Source organism: Hylobates moloch, unplaced genomic scaffold (genome assembly GCF_009828535.3).
Source record: "Hylobates moloch isolate HMO894 unplaced genomic scaffold, HMol_V3 SCAFFOLD_7, whole genome shotgun sequence".
NCBI classification, from domain to species: Eukaryota; Metazoa; Chordata; class Mammalia; order Primates; family Hylobatidae; genus Hylobates; species Hylobates moloch.
This window is the reverse complement of record NW_026652282.1, coordinates 41,440,230-41,454,072: the sequence shown is the minus strand read 5'-3', so window position 1 is coordinate 41,454,072 and position 13,843 is coordinate 41,440,230. Positions and strand designations below refer to the sequence as shown.

The 13,843-nt window shown below is 38.9% G+C and overlaps 1 pseudogene; it reads left to right on the top strand.

The window, feature by feature from the left end:
• Positions 1–3,807: 3,807 nt before the first annotated feature.
• Positions 3,808–4,936, top strand: LOC116811625 (actin, cytoplasmic 1-like; annotated as a pseudogene).
• The last annotated feature ends 8,907 nt before the right edge of the window (positions 4,937–13,843 follow it).

The window sequence follows — 13,843 nt, the reverse complement described above, 5'->3', positions numbered from 1 at the left end:
ATGGTGCTTTATCAAGCTAGTTACCACCATGGTTAATTAGAGCTCCATTATATTGGGGAACTCTAGAAGCCAATGTAGAACACAAGCAGCAGAGTTATCTACATCTACACTTGTGGGTCATTGGTATGCAAGAAACTTGTCCATAAGCAGGGAAGGCAGGCTACTGAAGAAACCTCAGGCAAAGAGATGCAGATGTTGGCAGTTGCCAGGGCTGACAAGCTATGGGTAGGACATGAGCAGCATGTGATGCAGGAGGAAAACATGGTTTTCTCTCCAGTTTGTTGCCAGGGACAAACTCTGAGGCCCATGAGCAGAGGGGGATTCTAATTAGAAACTAAAGGAGGTTTTCTCACAAGGGTCTATATATTCCTTGGGGGGACAAACAGTGCTTCTTAAGGTCCAGGTCACAAAATGCAGCACCTGGGAAGAGATGCTTTGAACAACCAATGGGTCAATGAAGAAATTAAAAGGGAAATTAAAACTTCTCTTGAGATAAATGAAAATGAAAACACAATATACCAAAACCTATGGGATACAGCAAAAGCAGTTCTAAGAAAGAAGTTTATAACAATAAACACCTATATTATGAAAGAAGAAAGATCTCAAATAAATAACCTAAACTTGAACCTCAAGGAACTGGAAAAACAAGAAGAAACTAAGCCCAAACTTAGTAGAAGGAAGGAAATAATAAAGATCAGAGCAGGTATAAATGAAATAGAAACTAGAAAAACAATAGAAAAGATAAATGGAACAAAGAGTTGTTGTTTCTAAAAGATAAACAAGGCCGGGCGCGGTGGCTCACACCTGTAATCCCAGCACTTTGGGAGGCCAAGGCAGGCGGATCGCCTGAGGTCAGGAGCTTGAGACCAGCCTGCCAGCATGATGAAACCTCATCTCTACTAAAAATACAAAAATTAGCCAGGCATGGTGGCAGGCGCCTGTAATCCCAGCTACTCAGGAGGCTGAAGCAGGAGGAGAATTGCTTGGACCCTGGAGGCGGAGGTTGCAGTGAGCTGAGATAGTGCCATTGCACTCCAGCCTGGGCTATAAGAGTGAGACTTTGTCTCAAAAAAAAAAAGGAAAAGAAAAGATAAAATTGACAAACCTTTAGCTAGACTAAGAAAAAAAGAGAGAAGACTCAAATAAGATTAGAGGCACAAAAAGAGACATTACAACTGATACCATAGAAACAAAAGATCATAAGAAATTATTATGAAGAATTATATGCCAACAAATTGGATAACCTAGAAAACAGGTAAATTCCTGGACACATACAACTTATCAAGATTGAATTATGAAGAAATACAAAATCTAAATAGACTAACAATGAATAAGGAGATTGACTCAGTAACATAGTTTCTGATCAAAGAGAAGCCCAGGACATGATGACTTCACAACTGAATCCTACCAAACATTTAAAGAAACAGTAACTTGAAGTCTCAAACTCTTCCAAAAAATTGAAGAGGAGTGATATGGTTTGGATCTGTGTCTCTGTCCAAATCTCATGTCAAATTGTAATCCCTAATGTTGAAGTTGGTGTTTGGTGGGAGGTGACTGCATCACAGAGGCGGATTTCTCATGTATGGTTTGTTATATCCACTTGGTGCTGTTCTTGTGATAGTGAGTGAGTTCTTGTGAGCTCTGGCTGTTTAAAAGTGTGTAGCACCTTTCCCCTCTCTCTCTTGCTCCTACACCAGCCATGTGATATGTGTGCTCCCCTCTGCCTTCTGCCGTAATTGTAAGTTTCCTGAGGCCTCCCCAGAAGCTGAGCAGATGCCAGCATCATACTTCCTGTACAGCCTGTGGAACTGTGAGCCAATTAAATCTCTTTTCTTTATAAATTACCCAGTCTCAGGTATTTCTTTATAGCAATGTGAGAACAAACTGATACCTCCAAACTAATTTTACAAGGCCAGCATTATTACCACAATACTAAAACCAGATGAGGACACAACCAAAAAAGAAAACTACAGGCCAATATCCCTGATGAATAGATATTTGAAAATCTTTAGCAAAATATTAAATTCAACAACACATTAAAAAGATTATCCACCATGAGCAAATGAAATTTATCCCAGGGATGCAAGAATGGTTTAACATATGTAAATCAGTAAAGGTGATACATCACATTAATACAATGAAGGACAAAAACCATATGATCATGTCAATAGATGCAGAAAAAGCATTTGACAAAATTCAACATCTCTTTATGATAAAAACTCTCAACAAATTAAGTACAGAGGGAATGTACCTCAACACAATATAGGCTATATATGATAAATCCACAGCTAATACACTAAAAGTGGGAAAAGTTGAAAGCTTTTCAAGATTTGGAACAACGCAAAGATGCCTACTCTCACCACTTATAGTCAACATAGTACTGGAAGTCCTAGCCAGAGCAATTAGGTAAGATAAACAAATAAAAGGCATCCAAATTGGAAAGGAGGAAGTTAAATTGTCCCTGTTTGCACATGACACAATCTTAAATACTGAAAACCATAAAGATTCCATCAAAAAATGTTAGAACTAATAAACACATTTAATAAAGTTGTAGGATAGAAAATCAACATGCAAAATTCAGTAGCATTTTTATACATTTACAGCAAACTATCAGAAAAATAAATAAAAATTCCATTTATAATATTTACAAAAATTAAAATACTTAGGAATAAATTTAACCAAGGAGATGAAAGATCTCTACACTGAAAACTAGAAAACATTGCTGAAAAAAAATTGAAGAAGACATAAAAAGATGGAAAGGTAACCTGTGTTCATGGATTGTAAGAATAAAAATTGTTAAAATACCCATACTACCCAAAGCAATCTACAGATTCCATGCAATTCCCATCAAAATACCAATGACATTCTTCACAGAAATAGAAAAAAATACTAAAGTTTGTATGGAACCATGCAAGACCTTGAATAGCCAAAGAAATTTGGAGCAAAAAACCAAAAACAAAACACAGAAAAACAATGCAAAGCTGGAGGCATCACACTATCTGACTTCAAAATGTACTACAGAGCTATAGTAATCAAAACAGCATGGTACTGGCATAAAGACAGACACATAGACCAATGGAACAGAAAAGAGAACCCAGAAATAAATCCACACGTTTATAGCAAACTGATTTTTAATGAAGGTGCCAAGAACATACAATAGGGAAAGGACAGTCTCTTCAACAAATAGTGGTGGGAAAACTGGATAGACACATGCAGAAAAATGAAATTAGACCTTTATCTCTCACAATATAAAAACCACTTACAAAAAAGGTTAACGACTTAAATGTTAGACCCCAAACTATGAAACTTCTAGAAGCAAAAACAGGAGAAAAGCTTTAAGACATTTGTCTGGGCAGTGAATTTTCTTTTTTTTTTAACATGACCTCAAAGCACAGGTAACAAAAGTAAAAATAGACAAATGGGATTACATCAAATGGAAAAGTTTCTGCACAGCAAAGGAAATAATTGACAGACTGAAGTGTAAACTAAAATTAAAGTTCTAAGCCCCCCAACTGAGTAAGTGGATCTCCCTCTTAGCCAAGAGGATCCCAAAGAAACCTCAAAAACTAGTTCAAGCCATGACAGGAAGGAGACTGGGATCAGACATGCCTCATTATGTCTAAACTCTCCCTTTTGGAGTTTAGACACAACTCAGTATTACCATTAAAATAGAGATCCTAAGAGTGACAGAACAGATTCTTTGTAGCAATAAGATACCAACTCCAGACTGTGGAGACTGCATCTGCCCGGCGGGCACAGAGCCTCACCTTCCCCACTCCACCGCCAATCCACACCCACTGCCAGATCACCATGAATGATGATATCACTGCTCTCGTCTTCAACAAAGACTCTGGCATGTGCAAGGCTGTCTTCATGGGTGATGATGCCCCCCAGCTGTCTTCCCCTCCATCATGTAGTGCCCGTGGCACCAGGGCATGGTGCTGGGCATGGGTCAGAAGGACTCCTACATGAGCAATGAGGCCCAGAGCAAGAGAGGCATCCTGAGCCCACCCTGAAATACCCCATGGAGCATGGCATTGTCACCAAATGGGATGACACGGAGATCTGGCACCACAACTTTTACAACAAGCTATGTGCGGCTCCCAAGGAGCACCCCATGCTGCTGACCGAGGCCCCCCTGAGCCCCAAGGCCAACCAGAGAAGATGACCCAGATCATGTTTGAGACTTTCAATGCCCCAGCCATGTACTTGACCATCCAGGCTGGTACGCCTCTGGCAGGACCACTGGCATCATAATGGACTTTAGCGATGGGATCACCCACACTATGCCCATCTATGAGGGGTACACCCTCCCCCACGCCATCCTGCCTCTGGACCTGGCTGGCCAGGACCTGACTGACTACCTCATGAAGATCCTCAAGGAGGGCGGCTACAGCTTCACCACTACTGCTGAGCGGGAAATCATGCTTGACATCAAGGAGAAGCTGTGCTACATCACCCTGGACTTCAAGCAGGAGATGGCCACTGCAGCCTCCAGCTCCTCCCTGGAGAAGAGCTAGGAGCTGCTCAATGGCCAGGTCATCACCATCAGCAACCAGTGGTTCCGCTGCCCCAGTACCTCTTCCAGTCTTCCTTCCTGGGCATGGAATCCTATGGCATCCATGAAACTACCTTCACCTCTATCATGAAGTGTGATGTGGACATCCGCAAAGACCTGTACACCAATACAGTGCTGTCTGGTGGCACTACCATGTACCCTGGCATTGCCAACAGGATGCAGAAGGAGATCACCGTCCTGACTTCCAGCACAATGAAGATCAAGATCATTGCTCCTCCTGTGCATAAATACTCCATGTGTTTCGATGGCTCCATCCTGGCCTTCCTGGCCTCCCTGTCCACCTTCCAGCAGATGTGGATCAGCAAGCAAAAATACCAAGAGGCCGGCCCCTTCATCACCCACAGCAAGTGCTTCTAGGAGGACTGTTACTTAGTTGCATTACACCCATTCTTGACAAAAACCCAACTTGCCAGAAAACAAGATGAGATTGGCGTGGCCTTACTATTATTATTATTTTGTTGTTGTTGTTGTTATTGTTGTTGTTGTTGTTGTTTAGCTTGACTCAGGATTTGAAAACTGGAAAGGTGGAGGCGACAGCAGTCAGTTGGAGTGAGCATCCCTCAAAGTTCTACAATGTGGCCAAGGACTTTGATTGTACATTGTTCTTTTTTTAAATAGTAATTCCAAATATCATGAGATGCATTGTTACAGGAAGTCCCTTGCCCTGCCAAAAGCCACCCCACTTCTCTCTAAGGAGAATGCCCCAGTCCTCTCCACACAGGGGAGGTGATAGCATTGCTTTCATATAAATTATGTAATGCAAAAAATTTTTAATCTTCGCCTTAATACTTTTTAAATTTTGTTTTATTTTGAATGATCAGCCATTGTGACCCCTCTTTTTTGCCCCTCAACTTGACATGTATGAAGGTTTTTGGTCTTGCTGGGAGTGGGTGGAGGTGTGGAGGCAGCCAGGGCTTACCTGTACACTGACTTGAGACCAGTTGAATAAAAGAGCACACTTTAAAAAAAAAAAAAGATACTGACTCCAATCTTACTCTGGTATAACATCACATGACAGATAACAGGCCCTAAAGGAAATCAAAGTATTCTATCCTAAAATATGTTTCTTTGACATATTTTGAAATGGCCCTGCAAAACCATCTCTTGTGGGGGAAATCTACATTCTGTAGAGAATGCCCTTCCCTTTCCAGGTCTTTTCCTGTTCCAGGAGAGAATTAACTAAGAGTCTGACACCTTTTAAGGTCCAATAAGAAACATTCACCACCTATTCTCTCTGTAGCCTGCTACCTGGAGCCTTCATCTATATCACAAGAATCTTGGATTCCACAACCACCTCCTTACCTTAAGTCAAGTTGACTTTAACTCTTCAGGCAGAGATTAACTCTTTCAACCAATTTGCTAATCAGGAAAACCTTTGAATGTACCTATGACCTAGAAGATCCCCTGCTTTGAGATGTCCCACCTTTGTGGGCAGAACCAATGTATACCTTACCTATATTGATTTATGTCTTTGCCTATGCCTTCTGTCTCCCCAAAATGTATAAAATCACCTTATAACCCTACCATCTTGGGCACATGTTCTCAGGACCCCCTGAAGCTGTGTCATGGGCCATGATCCTTAATCTCGGCAAAATAAACTTCTAAATTGATTGAGACCTGTCTCAGATACTTTTTGGTTTACAGAAGATACAACCTAAAGAACGGGGAAAATATTTGCAAACTATACATCTTATAAGCGGTTAATAACCAAAATTGTAGGGAACTCTAACAAATCAATAGCAAAAATACAAGAAGTCTGATTTTTAAAATGAGCAAAAGACCTAGCGTATTAGTCCATTCTCACACTGCCATGAAGAAATACCCAAGACTGGGTAATTTATAAAGAAAAGAGGTTTAATTGACTCAAGTTATGCATGGCTGGAAAGGCCTCAGGAAGCTTACCATCACGGCAAAATGCAAAGGGGAAGAAAGGCACCTTCTTCATAGGGCAGCAGGAAGGAGATGTGCTGAGCAAAGGGGAAAAAGCCCCTTATAAAATCATCAGATCTCATGAGAACTCACTATCACAAGAGCAGCATGGGGGTGATCACCCCCATGATTCAATTACCTCCCACCAGGTCCTTCCCATGACACATGGGGATTATGGGAACTACAAGATGAGATTTGGGTGGGGACACAGCCAAACCAAATCACTTAAATAGGCATTTTTCAAAAGAAGACATACAAATGACCAATAGGTATATGAAAAAATGCTCAACATCACTAATCATCAGGGAAATGAAAATCAAATCCACAATGAGATAAGCTCACACCTGTTAGAGTGGCTATTGTCAAAAAGACAACTTTTAGAAAGGATGTGGAGAAGAAGAAACCCTTGCATGCTCTTGGTGGGAATATAAATTAATACAACCATTTTGGAAAACATAATGGGGGTTTCTGAAGAAATTAAAAATACAACTACCATAGGGTCCAGCAATCCCACTACTGGGCGTATACCCAAAGGAAATAAAATCAGTATGTTGTGGAGATATCTGTGCCCCCATGTTGATCGCAGCACTGTTTACAATAGCCATGATGTTAAGTCAACCTAAGAGTCCATCAATGGATGAATGAATAAACAAAATGTGGTACATATACACAGTGGAATACTGTACAGTTACAAAAAAGAAGGAAATTCTGTTGTTTGCAGCAAAATGGATGATCCTGGAAGACATTATGTTAAGTGAAATAAGCCAGGCATACCAAGACAAATACCACATATTCTCACTCATATGTGGAATCTAAAAAAGTTGATCTCATAGAATTAAAAAGAAGAATGGCAGCTACCAGAAACTAGGGTGGTTGCGGGAAGGGGAGTTCGGGAGATGTTGGTGAAAGTATACATAATTACTATTAGCTAGGAGGAATAAGTTCAAGAGATCTATTGTGTAGTATGGTGACTATCGTTAATAATGATATATTATATTTTTGAAAAATGCTAAGAGAGTAGATGTTAAGTGTTCTTACCACAAAATGACAACTATGTGAGGTAATGCATTTATTAATTAGCTAGATTAGAGTTAACCATTCTACAATTATATATACTTTGAAACATTATGTTCTACATGACAAATATATACAATTTTATATGTCAATTTAAAAATAAATACATTTGAAAAACAAAACAACAACAAAAATAAAGTGGTATTCTATATTCTCCTTAGCTTTGGCAAGAAGAATGTCAAAGATATAAATAAATGGTTGAATAAACACATGGAGAAAATATAAACCCAAACCTTCTTTTATAATGCTAATGTTTCTTCAAGGAATGGAAAGTAATTTTAATATTACCTTAAATAAGCCATGGTTAATAAAATGATAGATATTCATTGTATGTCGGGCAGTACGATTTGACAGATATCATCTCAATTATCACAAGGGCACCTTAAAGTAGGCTTTATTTTCAGATGAGGAAACTGGAGCTTAGAGAGAGCATTTATACTACCCAAGGTCTTGCAGCTTCTAAGTGGTGGAGCTGGAATTGGAACTCAAGTAGTGAGACTTCAGAACTTACTTTCCAAGATGAATATGTTATACTGCTTCCCTGTATGCTGAAATAGGAGCACAGTCTCGGTCATAAAATGTTGTTTTTGAAGTGCATGGTAGCATAAATTATTTTTGGACCATCTTTTCCTTCTTACACTCATTGCCCTTGTGAATACATTTCTGAAATATTTATTTGATTCACGCCTTCCTACCGCATTTTAAGCTCAGTGACGTTGGGCTCTGTCTTTTTGTCCACCTCTGCGTTCCAAATTCCAGCACAGTTAGTTACTGTACAGAGTGAGCATTAAGGAGCTTTTGTTGATTGTATAAATGATCTGTTCCTCTACTTCTCTTTGTTAATGAGGAAAAGACAAGTGGCTGAGGAATGTAAGACAATTTTAATTATCTGGTTTCTATAACTATGGTACCCTGTCCTGACAGCTCTTAACACTTGTAATATCTAATTATTCAGGAGGCAACATTTGTTAGCTGCCTTATTTTAAGCAGAATATCAACTCTTAGATGGGAATTATATTTTCATATTCATAGGGTTCAGAAATGTACCTTTTGAAGTTTTCATGGGGGTGGTATTTTAAATGTACTTTTAAAAAGCTGCACTCAAAGGAACTAATTTGATTTTTTTTTTTTTTTTTGGCTGACAAGATTTTCCTAGGTATGGCTGAGATGCTAACAAATGTACCTTTCCAGTAGTAATGTATGCATATCATAGAGTGCTCTACTTGAAGATGACTCCGTGTCTTCCCTTGGAACCTTAGGAAGGAGCGCTATGTTTGATCTTTCTACACTCTGCAGCTGTGGAACCTATAACATGTTTTGCTGCCATTCATTCATAGTATGCAAGATGAGTTTTATATAGTACCTAGGAAAGTGCCTGGTACATAGTAGGCACTCAATAAATGCTGATTGGCTGACTGATTGAATGAATAAATGCATGAATCTATGGTTTGAATCAACTTGATAAGATTTAAAGAAACAGAAATGCTTCCTCTCTGCCTGCAAATGACAAAACTCTCATATGCATCCATTTTGGGGGGTTAGAGTTTTAGAGGGCAGTTAGAATGCAACTATACCAAATGAGTTTCTTTTTTTTGAGACAGGAGTCTGGCTCTGTCGCCCAGGCTGGAGTGCAGTGGCACGATCTCAGCTCACTGCAAGCTCCGCCTCCCAGGTTCATGCCATTCTCCTGCCTCAGCCTCCCGAGTAGCTGGGACTACAGGCACCCACCACCACGCCCAGCTAATTTTACATATTTTTAGTAGAGACGGGGTTTCACCGTGTTAGCCAGGATGGTCTCAATCTCCTGACCTCGTGATCCACCCGCCTTGGCCTCCCAAAGTGCTGGGATTACAAGTGTGAGCCACCGTGCCTGGCCACCGAATGAGTTTCTAACCCACTACCTTGAATTAGTATTCCAGACTTAGAGCTTTCCAAGCTCTAGATGAAACAAAATATTTAAGAAGATGAAATATATTACCAGGCCCATTTCGATAAGAAGTAGGGTATGTGGGATGTGCAAAGAGATATGTCCAGGATAGGAAATCAGATGGACAGGATGAGGGGCCTGTAGAGGCACCAAAAGCCACATTTTTGGCTCCCCATTTACCATCTGAGTGCACTCGGATTGCTATGTGCAGTGAGCAGAGCAGGGCTGCAGCCCAAAGAGACAGGTGGCTGTCCATGACTTTAGAGTATTTTTTATTTGGACTGTCATGTGTATGTCTCTGGTAAATGTGGTACGAAATGCTTGACAGTTCCAGCTCTCCCAGCCCTAGCAGAGTGAGCTAAACCTTTGCTGTGTCAGCCAACCTCCAAGGAGGACTGTAATGATCCTTGCCTCTTGACATTCAAGTCCTTGTGTAGACCCTTCCTATACTGAATAGGACGTTGCAGATGTGTGACCTCTGAGGTTAGATCATAAAAGACAGCCTAGCTACCACCTTGGGCTCTTGGACAGTTTGCTCTGGAGGAAGCTAGTAACCTTGTCATGGGGACACATACGAAGCCCTGTAGAGAGGACCATATGGAGAGAGGAACTAAGGCCTCCCACCAACAGTCAGCACCAATCTCCTAGGCATGTGAATGAGCCACCTTGGAAGCAGATGCTCCGGCCCTAGTTGAGCCTTTAATTGACTGCAGCCCTGGCTGGTATCTTGAGTACAACCTCATGAGAAACCAGAACTAGAACCATTGAGCCAAGCTGTCCCCAGATTCTTGATGCCTGGAAACTGTGGAAGATATTAAATGTTTATTGTTGTTTTAAGCCTCTAAGTCTGCAGTGATCCTTTTTTACACAGCATTAGAGACTAATTCATTTTCTTTGGCTTGAAGTCTGTGATCATAATTGCTATTATGCCAGTTTGTTAAGCAGGTATCAGGTCTTCTAGACCTCTTTAAAGGTGGTGATTTTTTTCTTCTTTTTTCTAGTTTCATGTAAGAACTCAAGAATGTGAGAATATAGAGCAAAAACTAGAGTCAGGTAGACATATACTTGAATCTTGGTTTGGCCACCTGTGTGACTTTGAACAAGTTGCTTAACTCATAAATTTATTATGAGGCCCAATACTCTAAAGTAACTGAAGTGTGTTCTGTGCCTAAATGGAGAATTTGATTTCTATTAGAATTATTAACTAAATTTATTAAGATATAATTTATATGCCATAAAATTTATCCACTTTAAGTACACAATTCAATGATTTTTAGTAATGTACTGAGTTGTGCAATTATTCCCATCACCCAGTTTTAGAATATTTTCATTGCCCTGAAAGGAAATCTTGTGCCCATTTCTAGTCATTTCCCATTCTTACTTCCAGTCCCAGGCAACCACTAATCTACTTTCTGTCTTTATAGATTTGCTTTTTCTTTTTTTGACATTCCATATAAAAAGAATCATACAATATGTGGTCTTTTGTGTCTGGCTTCTTACACATAGTATGTTTCTGAGATTCTTCCATGTTGTGGCATGTATCATTGCTTTATTTCTTTTTATTGCCAAAAATACTCTATTGTTTGGCTATACCACATTTTGTTTATCCATTCATTCATCAGTGGACACTTGGTTTGCTTCCGTGTTTTGGCTTTTATGGATGCTTCTGCTATGAATATTGGTGTACGAGTTTTTTGTGTGGACAAATGTTTTCATTTAGCTTGGATAGATACCAAGGAGTGGAATTGATAGGTAGTATGGGAAAAGTATATTTAACTTTTAAAGAAACTGCCAAACCATTTTCCAAAGTGGCTTCACCACTTTGGAAATGAGAGTTCTTGTTTATCCACATCCTTGCCAACATTTCTTATTGTTTATTTGTTGATTTGTCTTGATTGCTACAGCTTTATAGTAAGTTCTTAAAATTGCAAAGTGAAAGTCCATGACATTTCTATTAAAAAATCATTTTAGCTCTTCTGTGTCTTTTGGTTTTTCATAAAAATTTTAGGATCAGCTCATGAATTTTCATGAGAGAAATTGAGAGAAAGAGAAAGCCTGCTGGAATTTTGATGGGGACTGCACTGAATCTACTGATTAATTTGGAATAATTGCCATTTTAAGAATAAGTTGTTTTCCAATTCATGAACATGGACCTTCTCCATTTATTTAAATGTTCTTTAATTTCCCTCAGCAATGTTTTATAATTTTCATTGCATATGTCTTGCAATTCTTTGGTTAAATGTATTCCTAAATTTTTATTCCTTTTGGTAATCTTTTGGATGGAATTATTTTCTTAATTTCACTTTTGGATTGTTCATTCTTTGTATATACTTCTATAAATACAGTTGATTTTCATATATTGGTATCGTCTTTTGCAACCTTGCTGAACTTGTTTATCAGTTCTAATAAGTGTTTCAGGAACTCCTTAGGATTTTCTATAAACTGGATTAGATCATTTGTGAAGTTTTACTTCTTCCGTTCTAGCTGAATGCTTTCTACTTCTTTTTAATTACATGATTAATTATGTACTGGCCAGACCTCCAGTGCAATGTGGAGTAGAATTGGTGAGATGGACATCCTTTCCTTGTTTCTGATTTTGGGGGAAAGGCATTCAGTCTTTCACTATGAAATAGGATGATGATGGTAACTGTAGGTTTTTCATAGGTGCCCTTTCTCAGATTGAGGAAGTTCCCTTCTACTACAACTTTGTTGAGCATTTTTATCATAAAAGGGTATTGAATTTTGTGAAATGCCTGTTCTGCATCTATTATGATAATTGAATTTTGGCTTTAAACTAACTTTGCATTCCTGGGATAAATCTCAGTTGGTCTTGCACAAAGCAAGAATATGTATGTGTGTATTATGTTGTTTGGTGGAGTGTTATATAGATGTTAGTTAGGTCAAGTTGTTTGACATATGTATAGAAATACATATAAGGCACAGAAGTCTTATATATCCTGGCTGATTTTCTATCATTCTATCAATTATTGAACGCCCAATATTGAAGTCTGAAACTTTATTGTTGAGTTGTATATTTCTCCATTTTTGATTGATGTATGCTGTAGGCATAATAATGGCTCCCCAAATATGTCTGAGTCATAATTCCTAGAATCGATGACTATGTTATATTACATGGCAAAAGATAATTATGGTGGCAGGTGAAACTAAAATGTCTAATCAGCTGACCTTAACAATACCAGAAGTAGCTCTTAGTCCAAAATGACTCATCATTCCTTCCTGCCCACAAAAGCACACAACCAACACCAAATTAGAAAATCATGTTCTGTCTTATAGAGTAAGGGAACAGGATCCAGCATCCCATTCATTATATCAAGAAGCAAAAGATTTGGGTTCTTCTTCAGCCTTTTGTGTGACATTGAGCAAACTACTCAATTTTACTGAGCCGCAATTTTCTATCTTCAAAATATTTTTTACTTATTGCAGGATAATATATATTAAATGCTTGAGCTCCTCAAGTAGATGTTAAGAAATAGGGATAAAATAATCCAAACCTCATTTTATGCAATAAGAGAGGTGGTATTTTTGAAAACATTCACTGCATGGGCACTGGGAGGCAGCAACTCTTTTTCACAAAAATGCCAAGGGTTAAATATGGGAAAAATCTTGAGATTACTTTCCATCTCACAACAAATGACATTTACAACCAATTCTGGTTGTCTTTTACATTCTGTACATTTAGTTCTGAGAGAGAACTGCTTCACGCAGGCTTCTGAAAACCTTTTTGCTGCCATGGTGAAGCTGAAACTCCTCCCCCCGCCTCCATCTCTTCATCATTTGACTTGGAAAATTTAACATGATAATATCTCAGCATTGTTCCTGTGACTTTAATACCGTGAGCCCTTCAGAGAATCCAATGACCACTTCCTTTTCTGAAATCTGTGTGCTCTTAATTTGGTCTTGCCACTGTTGCCTGCTCTCCAGCGCTTTCCCCTCCTCACTCCACCCCTGCTAACACACACCTACTCACACAATTTACACCCACACAATGACTCCAACATAAAGTGTGGGCTTGTGAAGTGGCAGACTTTTTGAAAATCAAGGCAATCTCCAATTACATAAATTGCAGGGCCCAGTGCAAAATAAAAATGCAGGACTCCTTGTTCAAAACGCAGTAACAAAGTACATTAGAGGTAATAAAATGTGAAGCTTTATCCTTTCTTCCGTGATCTCTTTTTCACAACTAGTCATTATGTCTTTTATTTGCTAATGTGGTTCTAAGTAAAGAAAAGTTAAAAATTTGAATTATTAGCATGAATTGGGTCATTTATTTTTATGTTACCCAGTGCTACTTTTAAATCAAAATATAAGATCAT